Genomic DNA, 15342 nt, shown 5'->3' on the forward strand with positions numbered 1-15342 from the left:
TGTCCAAACAATACCCAAGAAAGGTGGAGTTACAGTGATCAAGAATGAGAGTAATGAACTGATCCCCACCAGAACCATAACAGGGTGGAGGATGTGTGTGGATTACAGAAGAGATGCCACACGAAAAGATCACTTTCCTCTCCCTTTCATTGATCAGATGCCGGAACGGTTGTCCGGACATGCATATTACTGTTTCCTAGATGGTTACTCCGGCTACAACCAGATACCTGTTGCACCAGAGGATCAAGAGAAGACGGCTTTCACTTGTCCTTTTGGAGTGTTCGCCTACAGAAGAATGACATTCGGCCTTTGCAATGCACCTGCTACTTTTCAAAGGTGCATGCTTTCCATCTTTTCTGATGTGATTGAAAAATCATTGGAGGTATTTATGGATGACTTTTCTATTTTTGGTTCTTGCTTAGTTAATTTAGCTAAGGTTTTGAGGCGTTGTCAAGAAACAAATTTAGTACTAAACTGGGAAAAATGTCATTTTATGGTAAAGGATAGGATAGTATTAGGCCATAAGATTTCTGAAAAAGGGATAGAAGTTGATAAAGCTAAACTGTTGTTAATTGAAAAACTTCCCCCTCCTTCTAATGTAAATGGTGTTCGAAGCTTTTTAGGACATGCAGGTTTTTACAGGCGATTCATCAAGGACATCTCCAAGATTGCGAAACCATTGAGTCAACTGTTGGAGAAGGACTCTGAATTTAAAATTGATGAAGGATGCCTGAAGTCCTTTAACCTGCTGAAGGAAAAGCTGACAACCACGCTTGTCCTGATGGTGCCTGATTGGAACCTTCCTTTCGAGCTCATGTGTGATGCAAGTGCGTACGCAATAGGAGCAGTCCTCGGTCAGCGTAAGGATAAGTTATTACATGTAATTTACTATGCTAGCAAGATTCTGAACGAGGCACAAGTGAATTATGCAACAACTGAAAAAGAGATGTTAGCTGTAGTATATGCATTAGATAAATTTAGACCTTACCTGATAGGAGCTAAAGTTATTATTTTTACTGACCACTCTGAATTGAAGTATCTCATGAGTAAACAGGATGCAAAGCCACGACTGCTACGTTGGATGCTTCTTTTCCAAGAATTTGATCTGGAGATTAGAGACAAGAAGGGAGTTGAAAACAAAGTGGCAGATCACTTGTCAAGGGTTCAAGCCAAAGAACTGCAAGATGAACCTGAGTTTGAAATAAAAGAATCCTTCCCTGATGAACAAGTAATGGCAATCCGATTCGCGCCATGGTTCGCAGAATTTGTGAATTACAAGGCTGTAGGATCAATTCCTGAAGAACTCACACAGCAACAGAAAAAGAAGTTCCTGCATGATGCAAAGCGGTATTACTGGGATAACCCTTACTTACATTTTCAATGTGTTGATGAGATTATTCGCAGGTGTGCAGCTGAGATGGAAATTCCAAAGATTCTGTGGCATTGTCATGCTTCAGATAATGAAGGTCACTTTGGTGGAAATAGAACCACACAGAAGGTCCTACAAAGTGGATTTTATTGGCCCACAATCTTCAAAGACTCAAAGGAGTTTGTGGAGAAGTGTGACAGATGCCAAACGATGGGAAACATATCCCGAAAGGATGAGACGCCGCTGAATTGCATACTTGAAGTGGAAATCTTTGATGTATGGGGTATTGACTTCATGGGACCTTTCCCTTCGTCATACTCCAACCAATACATCTTGGTTGCTATTGACTACGTGTCCAAGTGGGTGAAAGCAGTGGCTTTGTCGACAAATGATGCTCGGGTAGTCGTGGCCTTCCTACAGAGAAACATCTTCACCCAATTCGGAGTTCCAAGAGTCATCATCAGCGATGGAGGAACCTACTTCTGCAACAAACAATTTGAGGGTCTTATCAAGAAGTATGGAGTCACATACAAAGTGGCCACACCGTATCATCCTCAGACAAGTGGACAAATGGAGATTTCCAACAGAAAGCTGAAGCGAATCCTGGAGAAGACTGTGAGCCATACAAGAAAGGATTGGGCAAAGCGGCTTGACGATGCACTCTGGGCATACAGAACAGCTTTCAAGACTCCCATAGGTATGTCACCATTCCAACTAGTGTAGGGTAAGTCCTGTCATCTCCCTGTTGAGTTAGAACATATGACTATCTGGGCAACTAAATATCTGAACTTTGAACCAACTAAAGCTAATGAAAAAAGATTACTGCAATTACATTAGTTGGATGAGTTCAGGTTAGCTGCTAATGAGAATGCCAGGATCTACAAAGAAAAGACAAAGAGGTGGCATGATAAGAAGATAACTCCAAAGGAATTTGAGCCGGGACAACATGTATTATTGTACAATTCTCGACTGAGATTGTTTTCAGGTAAACTTAAATCCCGCTGGTCAGGTCCTTTTGTTGTCAAAAAGGTATACCCTTATGGTACAGTAGAAATTTCTCCTATAGATACTGATAATTCTTTCAAAGTTAATGGTTGTAGGCTGAAATTATACTATGGAGGACAGGTGAATCGAGACAAGATTTCTGTCCCTCTGACTTCACCTGAGTCTTAAACTGTTCACGTCAGGCTCGTGACGTAAAACAAGCGCTAATTGGGAGCCACCCCAATAAGTTTTTCAATTTTTTTTATTTTATATTATTTTTATTCTATTAGTTTTTGATTATTTTTTTTGTTAGTTTATTTATTTATTTGAAAAATATATATATTTTATTTTATTTTTCATTAAGAGATGGAAACTTTTAGTGTAAAATTTTAATTTGAGATGAAGGAAAATCTGAAGAAAAAAAAATACTGAAAAAAAAATTAATGGTGGCGCAAAAGCATTAAAGTGGTGCAAAAGGTTCCAACAATTGCAAGTTTATGTACCTTGGAGCAAAAAACGCTCCTTTTGCGCAAAGAAAGCAATTACCGTTCGCGCCTCGAACCAATTCTGGCGCAATTTGCGCCACTGAATGAAAGTTTCTGTTAGTTGAAGCAAATTGCGCGAACAAATTAGTTTCTGGGGCAATTTGCGCCACCATTGGTTCAACAATTTTGTTTTAAATTTTTTTCTTTTTACAAACCTTCTTTCTTTTTCCAAACACCAACCAAAACCAAGGCCCACCACTAGATTACCACACCGACAGCCACAAACCACACACCGAAGACCACAGCTCCACCATTTTTTCTCCTCGGCCAAATACCAACACAGATACAGCCACTGTGCCTTGTCTTTGGAGTCGTTATTTTAATTTTTTTGGTATTCAATTATCATTGATACCAATCATCACCGATTCCATATCTGGGTTTCAAGTCTGTGTTAAAATTTTCTTTAATGGGTAAAATCAAGGTTCCACTTCCCTTCTCATGTTAATTGTATAAATTGCAGAATTTTATTTTTGAGAATTTTCCTTAAACTCTTTACTTCGATTATGGCTGAGCTTTGATTAAAGGATTTTACTGGTGATTTGATAGATTGGGTAATTAAGTTTTGGTCTTCGGTTTTAGGATCCCTGGATTCTCAAATTTTTATTCTGATTGGGATATAAAATATTCAATTCACACAGGTCCATACTAGTATTGAATGCATCGTGAGACTTGTGTTATTTTTTGTTGAAGTTTGTATTTGGGCATAATGAATATCACAGCATGTCTCTGACTTTTCTTGGATAGGAATTTGGATATTTGGATAGGAATGTTGGGACCACTGTTGAATCTGATTTGGTCAATTAATGGTTCGGTTGACAACATAGTATGCCACCAATTTCTGCCATGCCTATCTCACGGTCTAATTGACCAACTGAATCACACAAAACCCCAACCTAGCCATACATTATTATTGAATAGTAGTTCTTACTTTTATTTGGTTGTTGGTTAAATTATATGATTGACTGCTTCATCTGAGAATCTGATAGATATGAGCCTTTATTCCACTGAGACTGAGTTGATTGCTATGATTTATTGTTTACAATAAATCTGGGAATTGGTTGGTATACCTGTGATTGTTTTATCCTAAAATTTATATACCATGGGACTTTTCTGATTTTCAGGGTACCACTATAAAGCACAAGAGGCCAAAGGTTGCTGTAGATAGAGAGCTGCAAACAACCAATAATATCCCCAAGAACAAAAGGTCCAGAGAAGCAGCTTCCAAGGAGACACAACATGCCAATAAAGCCTCACAGAATAAGAATAGTAGAGCAACTGCAATTAGAGAGGCACAAACTACCTTTGATAAGGACAGGTTCTTATCCATAGAGTGTCAAGAGAGGTATCACACTTGGTTTCTATCCAAATTCCTCATCAAGGAGAGAAAAATTGACCTTGCTCAGCCAGAACAGTCACCAATATTAGAAGTGATCAAAAGAAGGAAGTGGGAGCAACTAGTAACCTTTCCATCTGTCAGCCACAACTCTATTTTGAAAGAATTTTGTTCTAATGCCAACAAGGAAGAGGTAGCTAAGAGCAGGATGTCTTGGGTAAGAGGAGTTTCGGTTCGTTTTGATGCAAGCACCATAGAGAGCTTATTGGGAACTAGCTACAATCCTAATCAGGAATGTTCCTTTCAGAAGCTTCTCAAGTACTTTGAACCCTTAAACAAATCCAAGACATTGTACAGTAACCACATTACTGCAGCTGCAAACACTATAAGATTAAGTGTTACAATCCCACATGCCAAATGGAGCTTCAAGTCAAGCAAACCTATTATTCCTGAAAAGTTGAACAGAGCTGACCTGAATGCAGTTGCACGTTTTTGGCATCAATTCATTAACAGCAACATCTTTCCTTCCACCAATCACATTGATGTCAACATTGAGCGAGCAACACTTATATGTGTACTCCTTAGTGAAAACAATCTCAATATTGCTGCCATACTCTCTGATCGGGTCCTCCAGAACATCACTTATGCAAGGCCAGAAGGGAAATTGAGTCACAGTTCACTCATTCTGCAGCTTTTCATACAAGCAGGTGTTAGGCTCACACAAATAGATATACAAGATGCTGAGTTAGAAGATACACTTGGGTGGAAAAAATTTTTATCTTGTATAAAAAAATCAGAGGACAAGACACGTTTGAAAAGTCCCTTACATCAGCCACCAATACATGCAGCTGATATTCCTTCCACTTCACAAGGACACTCTACTACTCCATTCCTAACAGATTCACCAATTATTTTGGAGTTGCAAAGACAGATACAATATAATACAAGGCTACTTGAGGCTGTGTGTGAAAAGCTGAGCATTAACTTTACTGGATGTAGACCAGAACCACCAGGGGTACCAAATGCAACAGTGGCAACCGATCAGACAACATCAGAGGACATTTCAGATGATGATTAGCTGAATCATGATTGAGACCCTACTTGTTTCATAACCATCTCTTTTCCATCTCTTGTCTTCTTCTCTAGACTTTTAGTTTCTTTTATTTCTTTTGTTACTGTATTGAGATATAACTCACATTTTGGTACTTCCTGTTGATATTATGATGTTTTCTGTTTTGATCTATGTGTGTCTTTTGAGTACGCAAGATTGCTTCACATCTAGTTTAGAGTTATTGCTGAGGACAACAAGATTTTAAATCTGGAAATTGGTTGCATATCGTGCTTTGCCTGAGGAATAGACACACTCAACAGGAATGCAATGATAATTCAGGGGAGATATCTCAATCTTTTTGATTATTTTTTTTAATTTCTTTTTTTTTAATTCAATTTTTAGAAAATAAAATAAAATTAAAATAGTGAATTCCTTAACAAGCATTCATAGATTTTGCAAAAGCTTACTCAGCAATTAAATAAATTAAATCATAAGAAGCATGATATTTGTGGAGCATTAATTTTTAGATAATCTGAGAGTGATGATTGCTCGTTTGTATAACTGCTTTGATGAATAATTTTTAGATAATGCTTGATGTGAAATTTTGAAATTGGATTTTAGCTTGAATTATAGCTGTGAGGATTTGAGCCTAAACATAAATATTTTTTTAGAGAGACCTCACTGTAGTAGTTTTCTAGAACTTGAACTGTTTCTCTGGCTTGCATGCATTACTGACATGATAAGGGCATGTTCATTCTTGTTAACTTAGAGTTAAACAGCCTACCTAGAAGAATTTCCATTGTTAAGCCCTTTTGAGCCTTAAGCCAGTTTATTCAAAAACCTGATGAAAATTACTTAACCATTTCTCCATTGACACACCTTGAAAGAGATTGAAATGCTGATCAAAGAAAAAATTCAAGGTACTTCTCAAAAGAAAAGTTAAGTGAGTTGAAAAAAAGAAAAAAGAAGAATGGTCTGCAAAAATGCAGCTCAAAAGAGAAAAGAAAGAAAAAAAATCTGCAAACAAGAAAAGAAAAGGAAAAGGTAGTGAAAAAGGGACAAGAATCCCAAAATGATGAAAAGTGGCAGAAATAAAGAATGAGAAGGAAGTATTATAAAAAATCTCAGGATTTCAGTCTCAACAAATTAATCAGCCTCTGTCCAAAAGATTCTTACTCCCAAACCAGGCCAAGTTATAACCTATCAAAGACCTTTTGATCAGTGTATGCATGTCAAATGAGTTCCTCAATCTTAGGAATTTGAGAATATGATCAAGCCTATGGAATTACTACTACATTGATGGAATGAGTGTGAACCCATCAAACACTAGAGTGATGAGAGTTATATATTTATCTAGTGAGGAACATTCCAGTTATGATCTGAATTTCTTGATTAAGCTGAAAAGCATTGTTTAGAGTTTTTAACAAGAAAGTTATACATGCATAGCAGTCTGATCTCTTAAGATAATTATGTTTCATGTTTTCTCTCCACAGAATTCATCCTTGTTTCCATTTTGATCTAGTACATTGCTAAGGACAGCAACGTTTAAATCTGGGAATTGTTTGATGAGTCTCCAATTTACTATGTATTAAGGGTCAATATGAGTGTGAAATTGATTTAAAAGTAATTAAAAAGTATGAGAATTATAATTAAATTGTTATTTTATTCTCAATAATATTCTCATAAGATTTCTGATATTTTGCAGTAATTTCAGCTCAATAAAGAGATAAATTGAAGATATCAAGTAGAGTTGCTTTGGATTTCTGAATCATTGAAGATCTTATCAAATCCTCATTTGAATATTTTTAAGGAAAGTTTTCCATTAAATTAAAAAGAGGAAGATTTGGTCAAAGATATGATTAGAAGATTTGAAGGATTGATTCAAAGATATGATTAGAGATTCTAGTGAAGATTCTATTGAAGATTCGATCAAGATTTGAATCAAAGGGAATTTCTTTAAATTATCTCAGATTTTATCAGAGAAGATTGGACCAAGATATACAAGATGAATATTTGATCAAGATTTCTAAGCAAGACATAAACTCTATAAATAGAGACTCAGACCTCGGAGCAAAACATCTTTTGGCTGGAGCAAATTGCGAGGATCAGAGAATTGAGAGAATTCTTGGAGACTCGCGCTGAAGATCAGGATTCCACAAAAGTTGAAGGCTGGAGACATTGAGTTTTTATTCTTCTTCTTTTCTTCTTTATAGTTTATGAACAATTTTTCGTTTTATTTTATTAAGTCACACATGAACATGTCTGGCTAATTTCTTTATGTAGTTAGGATCACGGACCCGATGTGAATCCTTTTATATTTTCTGTATTGTTATTTTATAATTTAATTAGTTATTTGTTTTATTCTACCTGGTTTAATTTTTCCTTATCCTGTTTAGAACAGACCATTTTAAATTATAAGGCTTTGAGGGTTAGAATTCACAATAGACATATTGGGGTTTTAATCCAGACAGGGGTAGAATAACATTTTGTGTATGATCTAGACATAGGCTTACATAAATTGCAGACTCATAATTCATTTGTTTAAGACTTAATTCAAGAAGGATCACTAAGACATTAGAGTTCTAATTGGGTTAAAGGGTTGAAATCACTAAGACATTAGGGTTCAACTATTTTATAAGGAAATAATGAATTGTCTCAACAAACGAATTAATTATTTATAAAATATAATATAGGAATATAAGAGAGGATCGGAGGTGAAGTGTATCCTGGCTACAGTTTTCTTATAAATTTTTCATCAATCTTCTTTCGTGTTCTTGATCCTTTCTTCAATGCGTTCAAATTCCATTGTTATTTAAATTCTGTTTTTAAATTTAATTATTTTAAAATTCTGTTTTGGATTTTTCAAACTATTTCACAACACAACCAACTTTTCTGTTCCAAATTAAAGGGAATAGTTAGACTAGTACTTGGTGCATCAATCCTCGTGGGAACGATACTTTTCTTATCACTTTATTACTTGGAACGATCAGTATACTTGCCGAGTTCGCAACAGTGGTAGTGTTTAGAATTGGATAATTCAGAGCAAGGAACGACTGCTCTTTTCTTCTACTTTCGTGGGAACACCTCTTTTGTATTTTTCTTAGCAATTCTTTTGTTTCTAACTGCTTTTCTTAATTTCCTTTTTGCATAAACATGTTTCTTTTTCTTTATTTAGAAGCAGTTTATTTCTTCTTTCTTGATTTGGGTGTTCCTCAAAAATCATTAGACTTTCTTCGTTGGTGTTCCTGGAAGATTTGATATTTGTCGCTCCATACTCAAGCGGATGGAATTTGTGATGATGGATGGTGGTTTTGAATGAAATGGACGTTCTGGCTGGAATGTGGGTGACTAGGGAATGATGTGAGGGTTGGCTTTTTGGCTCGAGTTTAGTTGAAAGATGGTTCTTATCCTCTTAATGCTTCCAAGTGATTTTGAAGTACTAACAGTGTTAACGCAAGTTCAAGAACGAGTTATAAAATTTCTCCGAAATGCTCTCTTAAGGAATTAAGTGTTCGGCTCTTCGATTCTTACTTTGAAAACACACTCGGATCAAAACCTCAACAATCCTAAAGATGAAAAATGTAACCTTTACTTTTTTTGCTTTTCCAAAAGTTATGTTGCTGAGTTAAAATTGCTACTTAACACTGACATTTTTTTCTTTTTCTTTTTCTAAAGAGACAAACAATCTAAACAAAACAGTTGTGTAGAGAATAACAACAAAGCAGGGCATTTCGTTTGAAAATAGTAAATTTTCATAAGCTATATATATATATATATATATATATATATATATATATATATATATATATATAAATTCTAGTCAACATTAGATAGTAACTTCGTAAAAAGGCGAGGAGATTTCTACAACTAAAAATTAAGATCAATAGACAATATAAAAGTTATACAATTCTAGTCAGCATTAGATAGTAACTTCATAAAAAGGCGAGGAGATTTCTACAACTAAAAATTAAGATCAATAGACAATATAGAAGTTATATAGGGTTATAAAAAGTGAAGAGACAGAAAGGGATAAGATTCATGTTTTCATTAGGTCTCAGGGGAGTCTTCTTAAAGTCTAGGGGTAGCTGGTTCCCATGAGGCAGAAAACATAACACCAATGTGTGTGGATAATCACTTCCTTGGGGCCAAAGTGGTGGCGCTATTGTGCCTCATTAGCAGCTTCTCTCGCTTTTGGAGCATTGGCAGGGCCCTCTGTTGAAATAAAGCTAGGAAATGACGACATATATTCCTTGTATCTGCAATTACAATATGGAATCTTGGACAGACCTGCTGCTTGTTCAAGCTTTCTCATTTGGTTCTAGAGCAAAATTTGGTGTAGTTCTATTTCCAAAAATTTGAACTCTATTCTAGTGTACTTTCTTCTTCATTCCTCATTTCTCCGCTCGAACTCCTAAGCAAAATGATGCAGGGTTTCCTTCAAGGCAACCTCTTCTTCCCTAAACCTTAAAAGTCTGGGAACAACCCATATTTTGCCTAGTAGTTCCCTCTTTTGTAACTTATCCAGTTTCTCCAGGATTGTTCTATTCTCCACATAAATCTTCTTATTTTCACCTTTGAATTTGGCTATATTCTCATATAAGAGGCTATCAGTCTCAAAAAATTATTTATGGAGTTGCTCAAACTCCAGATCCAACAGAGTATAATTTCTTAGCTGAAGCGCTAGAACATGACTTTTTCTTTCCTTTACTTTCTTCGTCCATCTTGTGGATAACAATTTTGTTTTGCCCACCAGTGGTGTTCATGGTTCCTTGTTGAAGGATAAAGGTGCAAGCTTGAAGGTGGTGTAAAAAGAAAGATGTAAACTTTAAGCCTTCAGTGACTTAGTTCACAGAATATAAAGGCTTTTTAGAGAAAGAAAGGTTGGATGAGCCTATTTAGAGGAGGACAGGTTGACGATTAAATAGAATGAGGATGAGCAGATGCCGAAAGGTGAATGGCGATCGCCGCGATTGAAGGGTGAAAAATGGTATGCTTGGTGTGACGATCAAGTTTGGGGACTCAACAGATAATAATGATAAGGATAGGTTTGCATATTCATTTTGGACAGATGTGCAAAACTGACACCGTAATTATGTGGGTAGAAAATGTCATGCTTTTGCGGCTACAAAAGTTTGACATCCCAAAATATGATAATAGAATAATCTGAAAAGCTGCTCCATTTTTATCAAAGAGAGTGAGAGAGATGGATTAGGGAACCATCATTTTTGGCGAATTATCAGTTGAGACAGTTGTCCCTCTTGCAAGTCATCAGACTGTAATCTCTCTTGAATTATTTCAACTTGTAATCCAGAACGATTTCCTACTGCAAAATCAAATCAGAGAAAATTGTTAGAGTAAGAAAGTTATTGGACTAAAGTTGTTGTTTTTTTAAGTTTAATTAATTTTCAATCTTTTAGATAAAAAAAAGGGGTCGAGACGATAAACATTCCGACTCAAAATTTGGGTGTTTGTGGCCTGGACATACCACCTAAAACTTCGTTCCTGATAGGGAATGAACAAAAAAAACTTATTATTTGAAAAAGGATGGAACATTAGACATTCCAATCCTTGTTTTAGGCTTGAATGATAAAGATGAACCACCCAAAAACTTCGTTCCTTTTAGGGAACAAACAAAACTTTGCTAAAAATAGCAAGGAAAACACTTGATTGCCTCGCAATCAGTGCTACAGTTATAGTCTCAAGCAAGCCTTGGTATATCTACTGGGGACTTGAGTTTCAATGTTTCTAACAATGACATCATTCCTTGTCATATATTCTTTCATAATATTCTCTAAGGAGCTCATGCGTTGTTCTTCTCTAGCGAATGGAGCGTTGAAATGTCTTTGTTTGTTTTGATCATAAACTCCATCATTCCTAGCAATATTGGGTTGCTGGTGCTAATTTTTGTTGAATCTTTGGTTATTGGGTGCTCTCGAGTTTTGATCTCTCTGCCCTGTGTTACCATAACCTTGATTGTTGTTTATTCCCGCATAGTTGTTGTTATCCTCAGAGTAATTGGGATTCTTGCCACTATAGTTGTCTGTATAACATACAAGTACTATCTGTGGACAATCAGATGACTCATGCTCATCCGCACAAGTTGGACAAGGTTCACTCTCAAGTATCCATAGCATTGCTTCTTTTTCGGTCAAATCATAATTTTATTTTGTTTCTCCCTATCATCGAGCTTGATCAACTCGACTTTTTTCTCTGCCCTCCGGCCTCTCACTTCGTTTCGCTCTTCTTCTGTATTATCGCTGGAGTTGGGCAATATTGGCTTTGGTCTTATTTCGCTCAGACTTCAAGCTTTTCACTTCATTCATTAGAGACGCCATTTGTGCTTCTATGGCGGTTTGCTTGTCTAGCTCTAACATTCCTGGCTTCTTGGCTAGAACGACTCTCTCAATCGGCCATTGAAGGTATCTTTCAGTAATGTTTTCAATGATGTCATAACGGGATTCAATCGTCCCTTCAAAGAAATTTCCTCCTGCAGCAAAGTCTAAATGAGATTGAAATATGTGGTATATACCTTTGTAGAAAGTTTGAAAAACTTCCTTACATTCCACTTCATGATTAGGACATTTCTTTATTATGTCCTTATATCATTCTGATGCGTCATAGATTTTCTCCATAATACATTCGGAAGTTGATAACTCTACCCTTACTTTTTCCATGCGAGACAAGGGAATGAATCTCTCTATAAATTTATTAGAGAGTTCCTCTCACGAGTGTATAGCACCGGGTGGAAGGATTTCAGCCAAATTTTGGCTTTTGTCCCCTGATAGTGCGAGAATAACCTTATTCTCATACTATCCTCTGTAACACCTTCAGCTCTAAAATTATCACAATGTCTAAGAAATCATTGAGGTGAGCATATGGATCTTCATTAGGAAGTCCATTAAAAACTTCAACCTCCCTAATCATGTTAAACATAATAGGTTTAAGCTCAAAGTTTGGGGCTATGACTGAGGAAATACAACTCCTCTTTCTGGTCTTTTCTGAGATGGAGCAGCCAAAGCTCTAAATGTAGGCCCAGGGGCGGTGGCGGTGTTCCTTCAGTGTCAGTCCCATTTTCATGCTTCTCATTGTGGTCAGCAATCTCGCTTTCTATTTCAACTTGCCTTAGGATTCTCCTTTGTTGGTGAAGAGTATGTTCAAGTTTTGGATCAAAGAAATCAGGGTTAAAGAGAGGTCTCTCAGAGTCAGAGGAATAATCAGATGAGTCGGGAGCTTCACTCATAAACCATGATACAGTGAAAATAGTGCAGTGGAATAAAGAATAAATGAATTAACAAATATAAAATTAGCAAAATAATTATAAAGTTAGTGAAATAAAAGAACACAATTTAAAATATGGGATTTAGCAAAAATTATCCCCGACAATGGCTCCAAAAACTTGTTGGGTCCTCTTGCAGTCTATTGAGGGAAACACTTTCGTTCTCAAGCTTATGACTTTTGGTCCTTTTTACAATCAGTCAGGGAAAATGCATTCGTTTCTTATAATGAAGATCATTTTGCGTAAGTGCACACATCAAGTAATAAAAGAGTGTGTTTAAGTCCTAGATTATTGTTTCCACGAAGAAAGTAGGGATAACTGATATTTTAAGTTGTGTTAAAGAATGAAAAGAATAAGTTAACAGTATTGAACTGTTCTGGTTGACATTCCCAAGTATCGCAAGGGTGTCCCCTTGTGACAAATGGTTCAGTTTAACTTCAAATAATTACTCGCATCGTTATATACTCAAGTCCTTCCTAATACAAGGAGGCACGGTAGATCATAGGAATCAATTATCATGGTGTGGTGTAAAGTGAAAAAAAGTGCAGAAAAGTAAAGTGAGCTTTAGCAAGGAACAACACTATGATTTTTTAAACGGAACGATTAATTAAAGAAAGGGAATGGATCCCCTAATCCACTGTTAAAATAACTGCAATCCCTTAGGGGTTTTCAACAATGATTCCAGCGCCTCTTATTTAGTGTTGGAGGAACCATCCATGTAAACAATCCACTCATCACTCCGTTGGGCATTGTCGTGGTGAGTCATTTCAACCACGAAGTCAGCTAGAACATGAGCCTTAATAGCTTGTCTTGGTTCATAAATGATACCATATTCAGAAAGTTCAATCGACCATGTTATCATTCTTCCCGCGAGATCAGGTTTTCGCAGGATTTGTCGTAGGGGTTGGTTGGTTCGAACCTTTAAATGATGCCCCTAAAAATAATGTCGCAACTTGCGGGATGTTATAATAAATGCAAAGCCTACCTTTTCAATCTACTAATATCGCAATTCAGGTCCTTACAGCGCGTTGCTTACAAAATAAACAGGTTGTTGTCCATTCGTTGATTCCTTTATTAGCACTGAGCTTATCGCCTCAGGGTTCACGCCGAGATAAAGGACGAGTGGTTTATCAAGTTCATGTCTCACCAATACAGTTGGATTGGCAAGATGCTTTTTTATTACAGCAAAGCCTATTTCACATTCTGGAGTCCATTCAAAGGCCGTTTATTTTCTCAAGACCCTAAACATAGGCAAATATTTTTAAGCTGATGCTGACAGAAACCTTATCAAGGTTGTAATTCTGCTTGTCAGTTGCTGCACTCCTCTGATATTCCTTGGGTTGTCCATATCAAATATTGCCTTGCATTTATTTAGATTGGCTTCAATTTCGTGATGGGTTAACATAAAGCCCAAAAAATTTCCAACTAGGACTCCAAATGTGCAATTGGTAGGATTAAGTCATATATTGTATTTTTTTAATTATTTAAACACTTCTTCAAGATCTTCAGCATGTCGCGGTGTCTCAACAGTTTTCACGATCATGTTGTCGATGTACACTTCTAGCATGCGACCAATTTGTTCACTAAAAACTTTATTCATCATACGCTGGTATGTCGCACCAGTATTTTTCAGGTCAAAATGTATCATATTGTAGTAATAAGTAGCTTTTGCTATTATAAATGTTGTGGCTTCTTCATCTGGTTTGTGCATAAGGATTTAATTATACACTGAATATGCATCCATAAAAGATAGAATTTGATATCATGAAGAATTGTCCACCAAATTGTCAATATTGGGGATTGGGTAAAAGTCCTTTAGACAATGTTTATTCAAGTCTGTGTAGTCAATACACTCCTCCATTTCCCGTTGGATTTTTTTACTGAGACCACATTTGACTACCATGTAGAGTACTTAATTTCTCTACTGACTCCAGCTTCTAGGAGTTTTCTTACTTCCTCGTCAACCATATTTTGCTTCTCAAGGGTAATCTTTCTTTTCTTTTGAGTCACTAGCTTAGCTTTTGCGTTTAGAGATAGATGGTGACAAATAAAATTTGGGTCAATGTCTGACATGCCAGCGACTGTCCAAGCAAAGAGTTCCTTATTTGCATAAAGGTTTATACTATCCTTTTTTTTTCATCTTTGGGCATATGTCGCCCAATCCTTGTAGTGTTCTCAGGTTGTGGACCAACATGAATTTCCTCTAATTCCCTATCAGGCTGAGGATGCATATCTTACAGCTCTTCTCGGACATCCAAATTAGTCATATTTATAGATGTTTTACCTTTTTCAGTTACTGTGAGATGATATCTTGGTGCTGGTTTAACATCACTTTTAAGGCTAACATTACAATAACTTATAGCCAACTTTTGATCACCTCTTACTTCCACTACCCTCCATTGGGGTCTTTTAGTTTAATAAGAAAATGTGGCATGAGATAATTGCCCCAAGACTAACTATGGTTGGTCTGCCATGATAACATTATAAGCAGATGGACAATTTATAACATAAAAGCGTACCTTGATGGTTCCTGCTTTGGGAAGGATCATGAATGTCACTTGTAATTCAATCATGCCTTTGCGCTGCACGCATTCATATGAGAATCCCAGCAAGTCAGTTTGGCTGGTGCTATTTGTTCCTCCGGGATGTTCATACCTTTGAAAGCTTCCCAGAATGTAATGTCAGCAGAACTTCTATTATCAATGAAGATTCTTTTCACTTGTAAATTTTCCATATAAGCAGAGATGATTAGAGGATCATCATATTTAGGGACTATGTTCCATA

The sequence above is a fragment of the Gastrolobium bilobum genome, unplaced genomic scaffold, assembly GCF_033153095.1.
Source record: "Gastrolobium bilobum isolate Gb01-03AN ecotype WA unplaced genomic scaffold, APGP_CSIRO_Gbil_v1 utg11805, whole genome shotgun sequence".
NCBI classification, from domain to species: Eukaryota; Viridiplantae; Streptophyta; class Magnoliopsida; order Fabales; family Fabaceae; genus Gastrolobium; species Gastrolobium bilobum.